General features: G+C 40.9%; 1 protein-coding gene across 2 annotated transcripts in view; it reads left to right on the forward strand.

Annotated features, from left to right (window-relative positions):
• Positions 1 to 7,636: 7,636 nt before the first annotated feature.
• The window catches only part of LOC141111055 (probable glutamate receptor), a 78,256-nt gene continuing 69,644 nt past the window's right edge, over positions 7,637 to 16,248 (forward strand). Inside the window, exons 1-2 of one of the 2 annotated variants that reach the window (XM_073603008.1) lie at positions 7,692 to 7,794; positions 10,136 to 10,190. The gene's annotated coding sequence lies outside the window, so the exon portion shown is untranslated. Of the gene's footprint in view, positions 7,795 to 10,135; positions 10,191 to 16,248 lie in introns of both variants that reach the window. The other variant, XM_073603007.1, reaches the window with a different exon arrangement.

Genomic DNA, 16,248 nt, shown 5'->3' on the forward strand with positions numbered 1-16,248 from the left:
CGTGACACCCGCTATTATTGTCCCTCCTGTCCTGACAATCCTGGTCTTTGCATTGGTGAATGTTTGAACGCTACCATACACTAGTTGAGTATTAGCGTAGGGTACAGCATTGCACAGACTAGGCAAACTTTCACAGGGTCTCCCAAGATGCCATCGCATTTTGAGTGACCGTTGCAGTTACAAAAAAAGTGTAAAAAAAAAAAAACACAAAAAATATATAAAATAAAAGAAATAGTTGTCGTTTTATTGTTCTCTCTCTCTCTATTCTCTCTCTATTGTTCTGCTCTTTTTTACTGTATTCTATTCTGCAATGTTTTATTGTTATTATGTTTTATCATGTTTGCTTTTCAGGTATGCAATTTTTTATACTTTACTGTTTACTGTGTTTTATTGTTAACCATTTTTTTGTCTTCAGGTACGCCATTCAGCTGCAGCACGGATTTATTTATCTTGACAGCAACAGCATTTGCTCCCACGATATATAAAGCTGTGACTCCAGCGGAGGTGATATATGCCGAAGCATGGGGGCAGCAGGGGCAGAGGAGCGATTTGCTCCTACCTTTTGCGAGAGGATGCCCCCATGCTTCAGCATATATAAACGGTGCATGTATGCCCATCATTAGAAGTGGGTGGATGAAGGGAGGTATTCTAATGGTGGGCATACCCACCGATCAATCTTTTTTTCGTTCAGCCCACAGGCTGCATGAAAAAAAAAGATTACAATATATGCCCAACAAGGACCAGCAACGTACTGGTATGTTGCTGGACTTTGAGTGGTTATACCAGAATGATGCCTGCAGGTTTACTTATCATCTTGGTATCATTCTTTTCAGCCAGCGGTCAGCTTTCATGTAAAAGCAATCCTAGTGGCTAATTAGCCTCTAGACTGCTTTTACAAGCAGTGGGAGTGAATGCCCCCCCCCCACCGTCTTCCATGTTTTTCTCTGGCTCTCCTGTCCCAACAGGGAACCTGAGAATGCAGTCGGTGATTCAGCCAGCTGACTATAGAGCTGATCAAAGACCAGAGTGGCTCCAAACATCTCTATGGCCTAAGAAACCGGAAGCTACGAGCATTTCATGACTTAGATTTCGCCGGATGTAAAAAGCGCCATTGGGAAATTGGGAAGGCATTTTATCATACCGATCTTGCTGTGGTCAGATGCTTTGAGGGCAGAGGAGAGATCTAGGGTCTAATAGACCCCAATTTTTTCAAAAAAGAGTACCTGTCACTACCTATTGCTATCATAGGGGATATTTACATTCCCTGAGATAACAATAAAAATGATTAAAAAAAAAAATGAAAGGAACAGTTTTAAAATAAGATAAAAAAGCAAAAAAAAATAAAGAAAAAAAAAAAAAAAAAAGCACCCCTGTCCCCCCCTGTCTTCACGCAAAGGCGAACGCAAGCGTCGGTCTGGCGTCAAATGTAAACAGCAATTGCACCATGCATGTGCAGTATCACCGCGAAGGTCAGATCGAGGGCAGTAATTTTAGCAGTAGACCTCCTCTGTAAATCTAAAGTGGTAACCTGTAAAGGCTTTTAAAAATGTATCTAGTTTGTCGCCACTGCACGTTTGTGCGCAATTTTAAAGCATGTCATGTTTGGTATCCATGTACTCGGCCTAAGATCATCTTTTTTATTTCATCAAACATTTGGCCAATATAGTGTGTTTAATGCATTAAAATTTTAAAAAGTGTGTTATTACCCAAAAAATGCGTTTGAAAAATCGCTGTGCAAATACTGTGTGAAAAAAAAAATGAAACGCCCACCATTTTAATCTGTAGGGCATTTGCTTTAAAAAAATATATAATGTTTGGGGGTTCAAAGTAATTTTCTTGCAAAAAAAAATAATTTTTTCATGTAAACAAAAAGTGTCAGAAAGGGCTTTGTCTTCAAGTGGTTAGAAGAGTGGGTGATGTGTGACATAAGCTTCTAAATGTTGTGCATAAAATGCCAGGACAGTTCAAAACCCCCCCAAATGACCCCATTTTGGAAAGTAGACACCCCAAGCTATTTGCTGAGAGGCATGTCGAGTCCATGGAATATTTTATATTGTGACACAAGTTGCGGGAAAAAGACACATTTTTTTTTGCACAAAGTTGTCACTAAATGATATATTGCTCAAACATGCCATGGGAATATGTGAAATTACACCCCAAAATACATTCTGTTGCTTCTCTTGAGTACAGGGATACCAAATGTGTGAGACTTTTTGGGAGCCTAGCCACGTACGGGACCCCGAAAACCAAGCACCGCCTTCAGGCTTTCTAAGGGCGTAAATTTTTGATTTCACTCTTCACTGCCTATCACAGTTTCGGAGGCCATGGAATGCCCAGGTGGCACCCCCCCCCCCCCCCAAATGACCCTATTTTGGAAAGTAGACACCCCAAGCCATTTGCTGAGAGGTATAGTGAGTATTTTGCAGACCTCACTTTTTGTCACAAAGTTTTGAAAATTGAAAAAAGAGAAAAAACATTTTTTTTTCTTGTCTTTCTTCATTTTCAAAAACGAGAGCTGCAAAATACTCACCATGCCTCTCAGTAAATAGCTTGGGGTGTCTACTTTCCAAAATGGGGGTCATTTGGGGGGGGGGGGGTTGTGCCACCTGGGCATTCCATGGCCTCCGAAACTGTGATAGGCAGTGAAGAGTGAAATCAAAAATTTACGCCCTTAGAAATCCTGAAGGCGGTGATTGGTTTTCAGGGCCCCGTATGCAGCTAGGCTCCCAAAAAGTCACACACGTGGTATCCCCTTACTCAGGAGAAGCAGCTGAATGTATTTTGGGGTGCATTTCCACATATGCCCATGGTCTGTGTGAGCAATATATCATTTAGTGACAACTTTTTGTGAATTTTTTTTTTGTCAATATTCAAAAAATGGGGTCATTTGGGGGGGTTTGTACTGCCCTGCCATTTTAGCACCTCAAGAAATGAGATAGGCAGTCATAAACTAAAAGCTGTGTAAATTCTAGAAAATGTACCCTAGTTTGTACGCTATAACTTTTGCGCATACCAATAAATATACGCTTATTGACATTTTTTTTACCAAAAACATGTGGCCGAATACATTTTGGCCTAAATGTATGACTAAAATTGAGTTTATTGGATTTTTTTTTTTATAACAAAAAGTAGAAAATATCATTTTTTTTCAAAATTTTCGGTCTTTTTCCGTTTATAGCGCAAAAAATAAAGACCGCAGAGGTGATCAAATACCATCAAAAGAAAGCTCTATTTGTGGGAAGAAAAGGACGCAAATTTTGTTTGGGCACAGCATTGCATGACCGCGCAATTAGCAGTTAAAGTGACGCAGTGCCAAATTGTAAAAAGTGCTCTGGTCAGGAAGGGGGTAAATCCTTCCGGGGCTGAAGTGGTTAACAAGTTTTGAAAAGTGGATGTGGCAGCATCAGCTGATGCCAGATCTGGGTGTAAAGTTTTGCAGGTGAAAGTTCACTTTGCTGTATACCTTTCTTTTAAGACTTTCAGTCTGGTTTTACTTTTGCCCCCTCTGTTGTAACATTGTCCCGATAAGTGATGACATAAAAGTAGAAACTGTGTCCTCCCGTTAAAAGAAAAAAAATAGGGTTCACAGGAAAATAATTTTTTCTGCATTTATTGGAGAACACAGCACGCACCTTCTAACTTTCTGCTGCCTGTGAGTATAAATACTGTACTTTGGTTTGCACTGCTATGCTATTAAAGTTGTTCCAGAGTGTGGGGGGTTTTGCTCATCAGCTGGGTCCACCCCTGTCTTTAGTTTTTAATTGTACCCATCACCCTACACCTGCAGGTGACACTATACCCCATTAGGTGATCAAAACCAGAAGCTGTGTCCTCCAGTGAATGCAGAGAAAAAGAGCTTACAGTAAGTACAAAAAAAAAATCATTTTTTTTAAAGTTGAGTAGAGGAATGCTTGAACCTGCTTTTTACTGTTTGCTGTGTTCATGTTGCTGATTTTACCCACACTCCCTGTTTAGTAAAACATAATCCCCAGAACAGAAATTGAGGGGAAATCTTTCCAAAGGAGACCTGGATAGCAGTAAAACCTGACATGGGTTCTCTTTTTCCCATTCTATCCAAAAACAAAAAAAAAGGAAAGTTTTGGGTATAGATACACTATAATGGGTACACAACATACTGGTAAGAATAGGGTGGACTGGGCAAATCAGAAACGTTCCAAGTGATTTGTGTTCTTCCAGTTTCCTGATTATATATATGGCAGGTAATTGGTCCACACCAAATCACAGAAGTCAACAAGCCAAAACCCACCTAAAAGTGAATTTTTGGTGTGGTTACTCAGTAAGTACAGCAGCAGACTTAAAGTGGTTCTACACATTAAGGTAAAACAACTTACTGCATGCACCCCCCCATCCCAACCTTATACTTACCGGAGCTCAATATTGATCCAGTGATGTGTACGAAAGCAGATGCTCTCCCGCCTCTCTCCCTCCTCATTGGATCAGACACAGCAGGGGAAGCCATTAGCATCAATCACAGCCAGTGAAGAGAGGGAGCTCGAGAGTGAGCACGTGTAAGAGGGGGCGTGTAGGTGGGTGATACCGCCCTCCAAACTCCTCTGCTCATGTGGGTCACATGGAAGGCCTACCCCCTGGGTTTTTCTAGGATACTCTAGACACCTGTAACAGGATCACTTTACTTCACATGGGGTACCTTTACTTTAGTACCGTTATCATCAATGCCCTGGGACAAGGTTGAGGCTGCTGTGGGGAAATACTTGACCTTAAGGCAGACCTCTGGTTTTAGAGATGAATGTTGCACCATGTACACTTGCACTGTAACTGTTCTCCAGTCAACTCTCGAGTCCCTGTAACAATGTACACCTTCTCTGTATATTGCATGTAGGAGGTACACGTTGAGCCTTGTCCACATCCACCTGTCCAGCATACCACCGCTACCTTCTGCTACCCTAGGTAACCCTTGTACCTTCACACTGTATTACTCTTGTACCAATATCTGCATAACCCCAAAGAGCCTTATTGACCTGATCTATAGAAGGGTTTCAGTTACTTGCATTATACCCCTTTCAGTAACTTCAGACCAAGTGGGAACAAGGTTTCAAACTTTACTAGAAAAAGTGCAAAAGGCATTACAAGTATAACATACAGAAACATTCTTCCTTCCTATGTCCCTAACCCTAACTCAGGCCTTGGCATACCTGCATGTATAATACAGAGTCCATCAGTGGTGTACTCCAGCAACTGGCGTCTTCGGGGCGAACCCCAAGTTTTTGATGACTTTTAAAAGAGAAGTATGGGTTTGGGTTTTTTCTTCCCCCATCATACTTACCTAGGTCGATGCTGCATCTGTCCCCTGGCGCCTCTACACTGAGAACCAAGCGATCGAATATCGCCGATGGCTCGGTTCTCACAGCTCCTCGAGTAGAGAGCTGCTGACTGTCAATCAGCATCTCTCCTCTCTGCTCCTCCATGCTCACTGGAGTGCTGAGCTGTGGAGGGGCGGGGAGCGGCCGTATCAGCCTCTCAGCTGGGAGCTGAGACAGGTGTCAGTCCAGGCACCTGGCAGATCCAGACTTTATTGTCGCGATGATGCGGTGCCTGGACTGATTCCTGTGATGTCAGCAGAGAACTGACTTTAGTCCGCTCTCTGCTGAAAAAGGGTCACAGGGGTGCAAAACGGATTGCACTCCTGTGACCCATGGGAAAAGCCCAGCCAAACGAGCTCAGGCTGGACTTCTCCTTTAAATCTCGGCAGTAGTAAGCAACATTCTTTTGCTCCTCCTGGGTTCTGTTCTCTGACTCTTTCTTTCTCTCTCTCTATCTGGGCTCTCTTGCACACCCCTGTAAGGGGCTCTCAGGCCTAGGGCTCTCTGTTTCTGACCATTGTACCTCTTTTTTAACACAGGATTAGTGGGTCAGACCTAGAGATAATCCGCCAAAACCAAAGAACTGGGAAAGTATTAACTGTTGTCCTCCTGTCCAGAGCAGGACCTAACTGGTTTAACTTTCAACCTGCTTACACACGCACAAATGCCTCCGTAGCAAGCCGATTGTTAAGGGGGCACTCGACGGGGTGGGAGGAGCCAAGAGCGCCGACAGGGGACCCGTGAAGAGGATGACCAGTGCTGCTCTGTGCAAAATTATTGCCCAGAGCAGTTAAGTATAACATGTTTGTTATTTTTGAAAAATAAAATGTAAACCTTTTATAATCACTTTAAAATGTATCTATGGTCAAAATCATAAATTCTTTTTCACATTGTATTTTATTTATTTCTAGCCTACTCCTGTTATTCTGAATTTTTGAATTTTGTAAGCTTACTTTGTGAAGACCCTCACACATTTACTTGCATGTATTTACTATGCCCTGGGGGTAGCCACTGCTGTGTCACACATTTCACAGGGTCTGTGTTCTGCTGAGAAAGTTCCGCTCGGCGGCTAAGTTCCCCCCTCCGGCGGAAAAAGCCGAAGCGGAATAGCTGAAAATCAGCTGTACACAGCGCCTGTAAGAGGGCCCCTCGCGGGCTCGCTTCGCTCGCCACGCTTCGGGCACGGCCTCGCTTCGCTCGGCTCTTTTAGATTCCCCCTCTAGGTCCACTTGGATGGTGGGGAAGGAACCTGGACCCAGAGCGCAGGCGCCGTGTACAGCTGATTGAAGCGTTTGAGCTTCGGCTATCTCTGGCGGCTGACAGTAGTCTGTACTGAGCAGGCGCTGCGCCTGCGCAGTACAGGGGGGGAACTTATCCGCTGAGGGAACATTCTCAGCAAGACACCTGCCTTCTGAACTACAGAGGTGCTGAGAGGAGGAGTTTCAGGAGGCGGAGTCAGTACAGGAATCACTGTTTACAGGGAGCAAGGTACCATGGGATGTGTAGTCCTTAAAAATGTAAAATAAACAGCAGAGGAGAACCTGCTAAGCATGCAGGGAGCCCAGAAGATTGTGGAAAGAGATGACCAACAGCACTAGCAACATGAAAATAGATTTTTCAAGTAAGCTTATATTGGATTGTCAGCAATCATTGTTAGTATTACTAGTACAGTGCCGATGTAGTAAAATTAATGTGTATACTGTCTTCCCTGTAAAGCACTGTGCAAACTGCGCTATATAAATCCTGTATAATAATGATAATAATATTGTGACCATAGAACTCTCTTAAATATGGCAGTTTTTGGAAAGTGACAAATGCTTACTAGTACAATACCAGTGGTATGCTTAAAAAAAACCAGATAATTCTAAAATCATAATAAACAAGTCTAATATTATACAGGATTTTCTATAAATTTATTATAACAGATTTTTATTTGGCATGTAAACTTTTCTCACATTCTGCCACATTATGATAATAATATTTTTTACAGCTATAATAGAGAGAGAGATTGAGATCAGAGTGTGTGGGTGTTCTATGTAAATATACTATATTTTGCTATATGCGAGGCAAAACCACTTCCACACACGTTGTGCTGTAATTGCACAGAATCCAATGCTTTTCAAATCTTATATTTTCTTTCCCCTATGAGTTTATGAATGCTTCTCCCAACACAGTCTGGTTGTATAATATTACTCTATATTATTATGCTCCCAAAGGGAGCAAATAATTATCCTCCAGTCAATCACTGTGAACAACAGAAGCAGTAATACTCACATTCCAATAAGGGGCCACTAAGCCATAAGTCTTTTGCTCGCTCCTCCTTCCTGAATCCTCAACATCTCCTATTGAACCGAAAGATTTGCAGCTTTTTCTTGAGCAGATCTCTCCTCTTGCATTGCTGTTCAGGAGTGAGTAAGAGACGGAGGAGGCTCAAACACTGCTGGAAAAAAATGTAAGTGCAAGATTTTTTCAATGTATCTATTGTTTTTTTTTTTTATATTTCTCCTTTTTACTATATTACATTTAGAATTTTTTTATATATATTTTTTTTCTTTCTGCTTTGTTGACTTTTCTAGGATAAACATGCATTTATGGTCATTTTTAATGTTCACCTTGTTTTTGAATCATGTGTTTATCCAACATATGCATAGTTTTTTTCATAATAGGTGAAGCTACTGAACAGAAAAGTGTCATGTTAATGCAAAAAAAATATTTATTTACCAAATATGTATATATTGTCCTTTGCTAGAAAAAATGTAGAATTTAAAGGCGGACAGTATTTTTAGCAGAAATTTTATTTTGAGATCACAGTGAAAGTTTTGAGAAGTTTACTATCAGTCTAAAATTAGAATCATTTTAGTAATTAAGACAAAGCAGAGCCCCTGTATCCTATTGTAGGTTTCTACGATAACTCTGTGAATGTCCATTCAGAAACAGAGCAGGTTAAGGTGGGAAAAAAAAAAACAAGCCTGCTATTTTTAGTCAATGTGGTACTGATTCAATTACCTAGCAACGCATCAGAAATCTATGATAGCTCGTATACCAAAGATGGGAATTTTATTAATTTAAAAAAAAATCTTGTGAATTTGTGAGAAGTAGCCAATGGCTTTATCCACATTGCTGCCTACTCCCTAATACTGGGGAGGGGAACACCCACATATGTACACATATGTTTTATATAAACACAGAATCCCACATAAGAAAATAAAAACACAACATTTTTCAATGCAAATTTCAGAAACATTGGCTTAGCTATTAAAATTCCGTAGGGGAGAAATTTAAATATAATCTATTACATATGTAATTCTTATATGGTTGCAAGCTTTTCTTCTTGGGTCCTTCAATATTTTATACTTTGTTTGACGTGGGGTTCTTGAAAAGATGCAAGCTTTGATTAATCCTCGAAACATTGTTTTTTACTCAAATGCATATATTCCCTGTATATAGACAGCACAATGCATGTCTTTCGATCTCCCCATATCACTAGCCATGGCTCTGGCTTATCTCCGTTCTTTAAGGAATATATCAGGATTGGAATATGGGAGCTGCCATTACTGACTTATTTTTTAAAGTGCATGTTCCGGAGCTATCATCCTTATCCTGCACTGAATCATTGACCTGGAATAAGCATGTAGACAGTGTGAGAACACCTGATGCACAGTTGTGAACAAGCTGACATTTTCCATGGTCGCTTAGAATTTCTAAAATTGATGGGCAAGAAAACATCTTGTAATTGTTGTGTTGCCCCTAAAGGCAGTTCCTATTGATTTTGTAAAATTTTCTTTACCATATTAATGACAGAAAATTAAAATGTGTATTTTTTTTTTAATGCAAATACGATATAATGCATATGAATACTTAAAATGTACCATGTGCATTCAGTATATGAAGCTCTAGAGCAGGGATATGCAATTAGCGGACCTCCAGCTGTTGCAGAACTACAAGTCCCATGAGGCATAACAAGACTTTGAGAGCCACAAGCATGACACCCAGAGACAGAGGCATGATGGGACTTGTAGTTTTGTAACAGCTGGAGGTCTGCTAATTGCATATCCCTGCTTTAGAGTCTGCCTAATGCAACTTTTTTGCAGTTCTTCACTTCTGTGCTGTAAAGAGAATATTTTGGATCTCTCACTGTTCGATTCTATTTAGAACACACACAGATGAATGAGTCAGGGAAGTGACACATCCTCTCCCTGTCTCCCGTTCATACAGCTGTATATGGTTTTCAGTTACAGAGAGACAGTCCACAAGTGAGCAGCTGCTACTTGAAATCCCAGAATGCTCTGTGAACACAGTATCACATGAATGAAATATTTATTGCTAAAATCCAGATTTTATACACGTAATTAATGATGTTACACAATTAGCTTTTTTTTATCAAAAAAGTTCCTATTCACATTTTTTTCTATCTCTTTGCCACCATATTCCCCAAAAAATCTTGATATTTACATAGCTTAGTCATTCAAACTGAATGTACATACAGTACACAAGTAAATGACTCATTGCAATGACTACTTCCTAATACAACAGCTCAAAGCTTTAGCTAAGCCATAGTGTTCTGGAAATCCTTTGTCATTTATTAAATATGTATTTATAAGTTAAAGGTATGTGTGTACAGCTTACTACTTGTATAGTTTTCACCTCGGAGCCAGCACATGAATACAAATTTGAAACAGATACTTAACAGTTTTATCTGCCCCCAAAAAATTGTAAAGTAGATACTTGTGATGCTCCCATAACACTGTTACACCACTGTACAGCAGAAATGTTGCCGCAACTCTTTTTTTCAGAACCTGCAGTCTGTAGACTTTGGATCACTAATTCTGACATCTGCTTACACTTCAGGTAACAAGTGAATAGAACCTGACTACCCTGGATTTCATCAATAATTGCAAAGGTCTTGTTGCATTCTATAGATATCTGTGTGTTTACAACATCCATTGAACAGACTTTCAGGCCAGGTTCACATATGTCCGGCTGCTGTTCCCAGCATGGGGTCCGGTGGGTTTCTGTTCTCCAGTTCAGGTGCGAATCAGGTCCAAATTTTTGCCTGAATTCGCACCTGAACCAGACCCAAACATGCACAGGAGCCTTTTGGAATGCGGACCATGGCCGCCCTGGACATGTGTGAACCGGCTCCATTGAGAGCCGGTCACACTCGCATGTCATGCGAATTGGAGGCGGACGAAACTCGCATCCAATTCGCAGATATGTGAACCTAGCCACAAAGGGAATCTGAGTGTGTAAACCTATGAAATATTCCATATGCATATCTCTTACAGCAAGCAGTAGGCTTGAGCAGATCTAATTACAAAGCTAAAATACTGCTGTTGTACTAATATTGCAAGTAGGCCTAGCTAACAGTATGTAATATTACACATATAGTTGAATAGCTCAGAGCAGGGATACAGCCTCTCCAGCTCTCCTAATAGTACATTGCCCATTTGAATTCCCAGTCAACTAATGCAGAGCTAGTGCTGGGATTTCTATCCTGCAAACAAAGTATCACAAAATAATGAATGTATACAATTAATGTAAAATTAACCAACATCAACTTATAAAACCTGAAGAAAAAATATGTTTTAGCAAGAAACATTAAAACTACCACTGTAAAACACATTTCCAAATGGTTATTTACAATACATAACTGCGCTCACATTCTTAATGGTTTTCTAAGCTCTCTGCTCAAGTTAAGAGCTGCTTAGGCTCTCTTTTGAAAAGCTTGTTGTATACAGAGCTCAGTGGCACAAGCTGAAATGTACCTGGTTTTAACCTTCTACATTACCCCCTCCCTCATTGTCTGAAGTTTTAAAGAGAGAAGGAGGGAGCTGTGTATAGCATAGAGACCTCTGTCTTCTCTCCAACAGGCACTGCAGTGTTGCATTTTATGTGCCATTCATAAAATGCAGGCTGTGGTATAAAGCCTATGATGTCCATTGGAATGTTCTGTGGCTAATGCTGTAGAAAACATGATGTGATAAGAGAAGAAGCGAGTCATGTGACTTTTAGATTTTAATTACCATGACTTGTAGATCTGTGGTTAGAGAAGACGGCTTAGAGGAGATCCAGGCTCCCCCACCAAACAATTCAAAGTCAGCAGCTACAAATACTGTAGCTGCAGACTTATAGTATAAGGACACTAGCCTGTCCAGGGATCCAGCATTGTCCTTACCCGAGCCAGCTCTTTAATCGACTTTGGGTGCAGGCTCCGGCATCTGAAGTAAGGGAAACAGGAACTGAAGCCTTGCAGCTTCACAGCCAGTTTCCTACTGAGTATGTGCCTTGTGAATGGTCCCGTAGTCTTCTGGGACCTGTGATGTGTCCCAGTAGACTGCGGGCAAAGGGGGGGTGCTGATCTGAGCTGGAAGTGGGAGCTGGTACTTGTCAAAACCAGGCATCCACCCCCCAAAAAAGTGCCAAATGTGGCAGTAGAGGGTGCAAACAAGTGGAACTTCCCCTTTTGGGTGGGGCTCCGCTTTAATATACAGTATCTCACAAAAGTGAGTACACCCCTCACATTTTTGAAAATATTTTATTATATCTTTTCATGTGACAACAATGAAGAAATGACACTTTGCTACAATGTAAAGTAGTGAGTGCACAGCTTGTATATCGGTGTAAATTTGCTGTACCCTCAAAATAGCTCAACACACAGCCATTAATGTCTAAACCACTGGCAACAAAAGTGAGTACACCCCTAAGTGAAAATGTCCAAATTGGGCCCAAAGTGTCAATATTTTGTGTGGCCACCATTATTTTCCAGCACTGCCTTAACCCTCTTGGGCATGGAGTTCACCAGAGCTTCACAGGTTGCCACTGGAGTCTTCTTCCACTCCTCCATGATGACATCACGGAGCTGGTGGATGTTAGAGACCTTGCGCTCCTCCACCTTCCATTTGAAGATGCCCCACAGATGTTCAATAGGGTTTAGATCTGGAGACATGCTTGACTAGTCCATTACCTTTACCCTCAGCTTCTATAGCAAGGCAGTGGTCATCTTGGAGGTGTGTTTGGGGTCGTTATCATGTGGAATACTGCCCTGCGGCCCAGTCTCCAAAAGGAGGGGCTCATACTCTGCTTCAGTATGTCACAGTACATGTTGGCATTCATGGTTCCCTCAATGAACTGTAGCTTCCCAATGCCGGCAACATTCATGTAGAAGCCCCAGACCATGACACTTCCACCACCATGTTTGACTGTAGGCACTAGGCAAGACACACTTGTCTTTGTATTCCTCACCTGGTTGCCGCCACACACGTTTGACACCATCTGAACCAAATAAGTTTATCTTGGTCTCATCAGACCATAGGACATGGTTCCAGTAATCCATGGCCTTAGTCTGCTTGTCTTCAGCAAACTGTTTGCGGGCTTTCTTGTGCATCATCTTTAGAAGAGGATTCCTTCTGGGACAACAGCCATGTAGATCAATTTGTGCAGTGTATGGTATGAGCACTGACAGGCTGACCCCCCCACCCCTTCAACCTCTGCAGCAATGCTGGCAGCACTCATAACTCTATTTCCAAAGACAACCTCTGTATATGACGCTGAGCACGTGCACTCAACTTCTTTGGTCGACCATGGCGTGGCCTGTTCTGAGTGGCACCTGTCCTGTTAAAACGCTGTATGGTCTTGGCCACTGTGCTTCAGCTCAGTTTCAGGGTCTTGGCAACCTTCTTATAACCTAGGCCATCTTTATGTAGAGCAACAATTCTTTTTTTCAGATCCTCAGAGAGTTCTTTGCCATGAGGTGCCATGTTGAACTTCCAGTGACCAGTTTGAGAGAGTGAGAGCAATAGCACCAAATTTAACACACCTGCTCCCAATTCACACCTGAGACCTTGTAACACTAACAATTCACATGACACCAGGGAAGGAAAATGGCTAATTGGGCCCAATTTGGACATTTTCCCTTAGGGGTGTACTCAGTTTTGTTGCCAGCGGTTTAGACATTAATTGCTGTGTGTTGAGTTATTTTGAGGGGACAGCAAATTTACACTGTTATACAAGCTGTACACGCACTACCTTACATTGTAGCAAAGTGTCATTTCTTCAGTGTTGTCAAATGAAAAGATATAATAAAATATTTACAAAAATGTGAGATACTGTATGTTTCCCTGAGAGGGAGTTAAAATCTAGAATGGACTACTGCCTATGTGGGTTTGTGGTGGACAAGTGCAGAAGCTGTACAAACCACAATGAGCTTTCTAAACACAGGTCAGACTCCAGTGAAATTGCAGCTTCTCCTCCCATTGACTAACCAGTCCATCATGTAGATGGTACACATGTCAAATTTGCCAGTCCTGGCCTGACTGTCTTTCACTCTTTCTGTGCTTTAAATCCGTGTAACGCTCAGGGGCAAGTAGGAATTATTTGCATGGTTTTTCCCACTAAATAAGGAATAACCCTCTTATGGTTTGGAGTTGTAAGGACCTGATGTTTAAGTCTATGTAAAAGCGTTTTTCTATTAAATTAATAGGTGCCCAATTGGCTTAAGTAAAATTACTCTCAATAACATTACTTGAAAACAAGCAATTTTTTTTTACCTTTTATGCAGTTGTTAGAAACCTAGAAAAGTGACGGCAAAAAAAACATTGAGTAGTCCATTGATTCTGCCAGTTTCATTTTTGTTTGTTTGGTTTTTTGGGGGTTTTTTTGTTTCTTTTTATTTTTTTGTGTTTTTGTTTTGTTTCGTTAACTTTTTGTCTAAGTATAGATTTATGATTGTTCCAAGCATGTTTGAAGCCGTTTACTTTTGACTATCTTACTACCTTTCAGTAAAATAATGCTTTCTTTTTTTTATTGGTAAGAAAAGAAAAACATTTTTATTCAACAATAAACATGTTTTAAGATGTTGGAAAAATAATGCTTTCTGAATTCGTTTTGAATTTCTAGAATTAGTTGTCCACGTCTGTCTGATGTGATCAGCACACGCTTATATTATGATTTACCGCCAGGCAAAGTGGGAGGGGCTGAACAGAGCTGCTCCACAAACTACATCTTCCACGAGTTATGCCCCGTACACACGAGCGGTAATTCCTCCAGAAAAAGTCAGATGAGAGCTTTTGGTCCAAAAATGCGACCGTGTGTATGCTCCATCAGACTTTTGCTGGCGGAATTCAAGTCAGCAAAAGATTGAGAGCATGTTCTCAATTTTTCGGTCGGAAAAAGTTCCGATGTGAAATTCTGAGAGAGGGGGGGATTTGGGACTTTGAATGAGGCACATGTGAATGTGCCTCCATCCCTGAATCAGAATTAAACTACGGAATTTTGGGACTTTGAATGAGGACAACGTGGAGGTGGCTAAGATGAGGGTACAATTTTGTTAGATCAAGTAAAGTGCATACAACATAACAAAGTAAAACCACATAAAGAAAGACATTGTAATAAATATCATTTCATAGGTAATCACAAACACATATGTATGTGCATATGTGATATAATATTTCATAATATGTACATATAACCATACAGCAGCACAATGGAGGCAATAAAAAATATGTATGACAAATAGTAAAACCATGATAAAACGATGAAAAATGTTCTAAGTTGACGTTATACTGTAAACATATGTCTGTATCCCAAATCCCGACGCGTTTCGTGCAAGCAGCACTCATCAGGGGCCAGATGGTCGGGGATTTCTGGAAATATGATAAAATATATAGTAAATCTAATGGTAATTGATACTGACAAGGGGAGGCGGGTAAACCTCCTGAGTACTTACATACAGTCAGTACCCTACGCTGTGGCGAGTACAGAGCCAGGACCAACAGGTATCTGTCCCGGGAGCTGAGGTATAATGGGGTGCGTGCTGGCGGGTCAGGTACACTGAACTCCCCCGAGACGTGGCGGTCCACATGCTGGTATAGGTGACAGAGGCTATCACAGAGATGGAGCGCCAATGTGGACTACCTAAGAGGGAGTGAATAAGACAGTGTGTCAAAAAAATGCTATACATAACAGTGCAAGGGTTTATGTGAAAACAGAAAGGGCAGTATTTCTGATGTTTTGGGCTGCGGAACTTATCTAATTTTATAATGTGCCTGTAGTTTTACTTTAACAAACATTTTATGTGTTTTTTCTGTTAAGAACCCTTCTGTGTAGCAATCTATCCCCCCCATAACCCCATCATGAGTTATAACAAAAAAAATGACCTTGCTTCACTGTAGGGAGTTGTGGAATGTTTTTTGAAATGGGTGCAACAAGATTCACCAGCCTGATACTGAAGACCTAGCATCATTATATCGGGATGGTCACAGCTCTGTTTCTATTATAATTACAGTTGATATGCCTTATCTGGAGGGCTAGGTCCAGTAGATCAATGAAAGCCCAAAATTACTCACCTCCACTTCATCAATGTGTTGTCTGCAAGGTTCCTCACCACTACAAAATGGAACACAAAGAAGCGCCAGCTAAGCGCAGCATCAAAGGGTTTATTAGAGCCAAGTGCATTCTCACATACAGGTTAATTTATTTCAGTAATTCAATTCAAAACGTGAAACTCATATATTTTATAGAGTCATTACACACAGAGTAAAATATTTCAAGCATTTCTTTCTTTTTAATTTTGATGATTATGGCTTACAGCTAGTGAAAACCCAAAATTCAGTATATCAGAAAGTTAGAATATTGTGAAAAAGTAAAATTTTGTAGACTCATGGTGTCATACTCTAATTAGCTAATTAACTCAAAACACCTGAAAAGGTTTCCGGAGCCTCTACATTTTTTGAGATGCACTTGTAAATATAAAATCAAAGAGCTTTTCTGCAGCCATGCCTCATTGGATGGAAGAGCCGCTTGTGACAGAAAACAGTGTGTTCTCACTTCCGGTGGACGGTTTCCATCCAATGTGACATGGTTGCAAATAAGCTCTTTGATTTTATATTTCTGTGAATTTCCACTTTTG

The sequence above is a fragment of the Aquarana catesbeiana genome, linkage group LG10 (genome assembly GCF_042186555.1).
Source record: "Aquarana catesbeiana isolate 2022-GZ linkage group LG10, ASM4218655v1, whole genome shotgun sequence".
Lineage (NCBI taxonomy): Eukaryota > Metazoa > Chordata > Amphibia > Anura > Ranidae > Aquarana > Aquarana catesbeiana.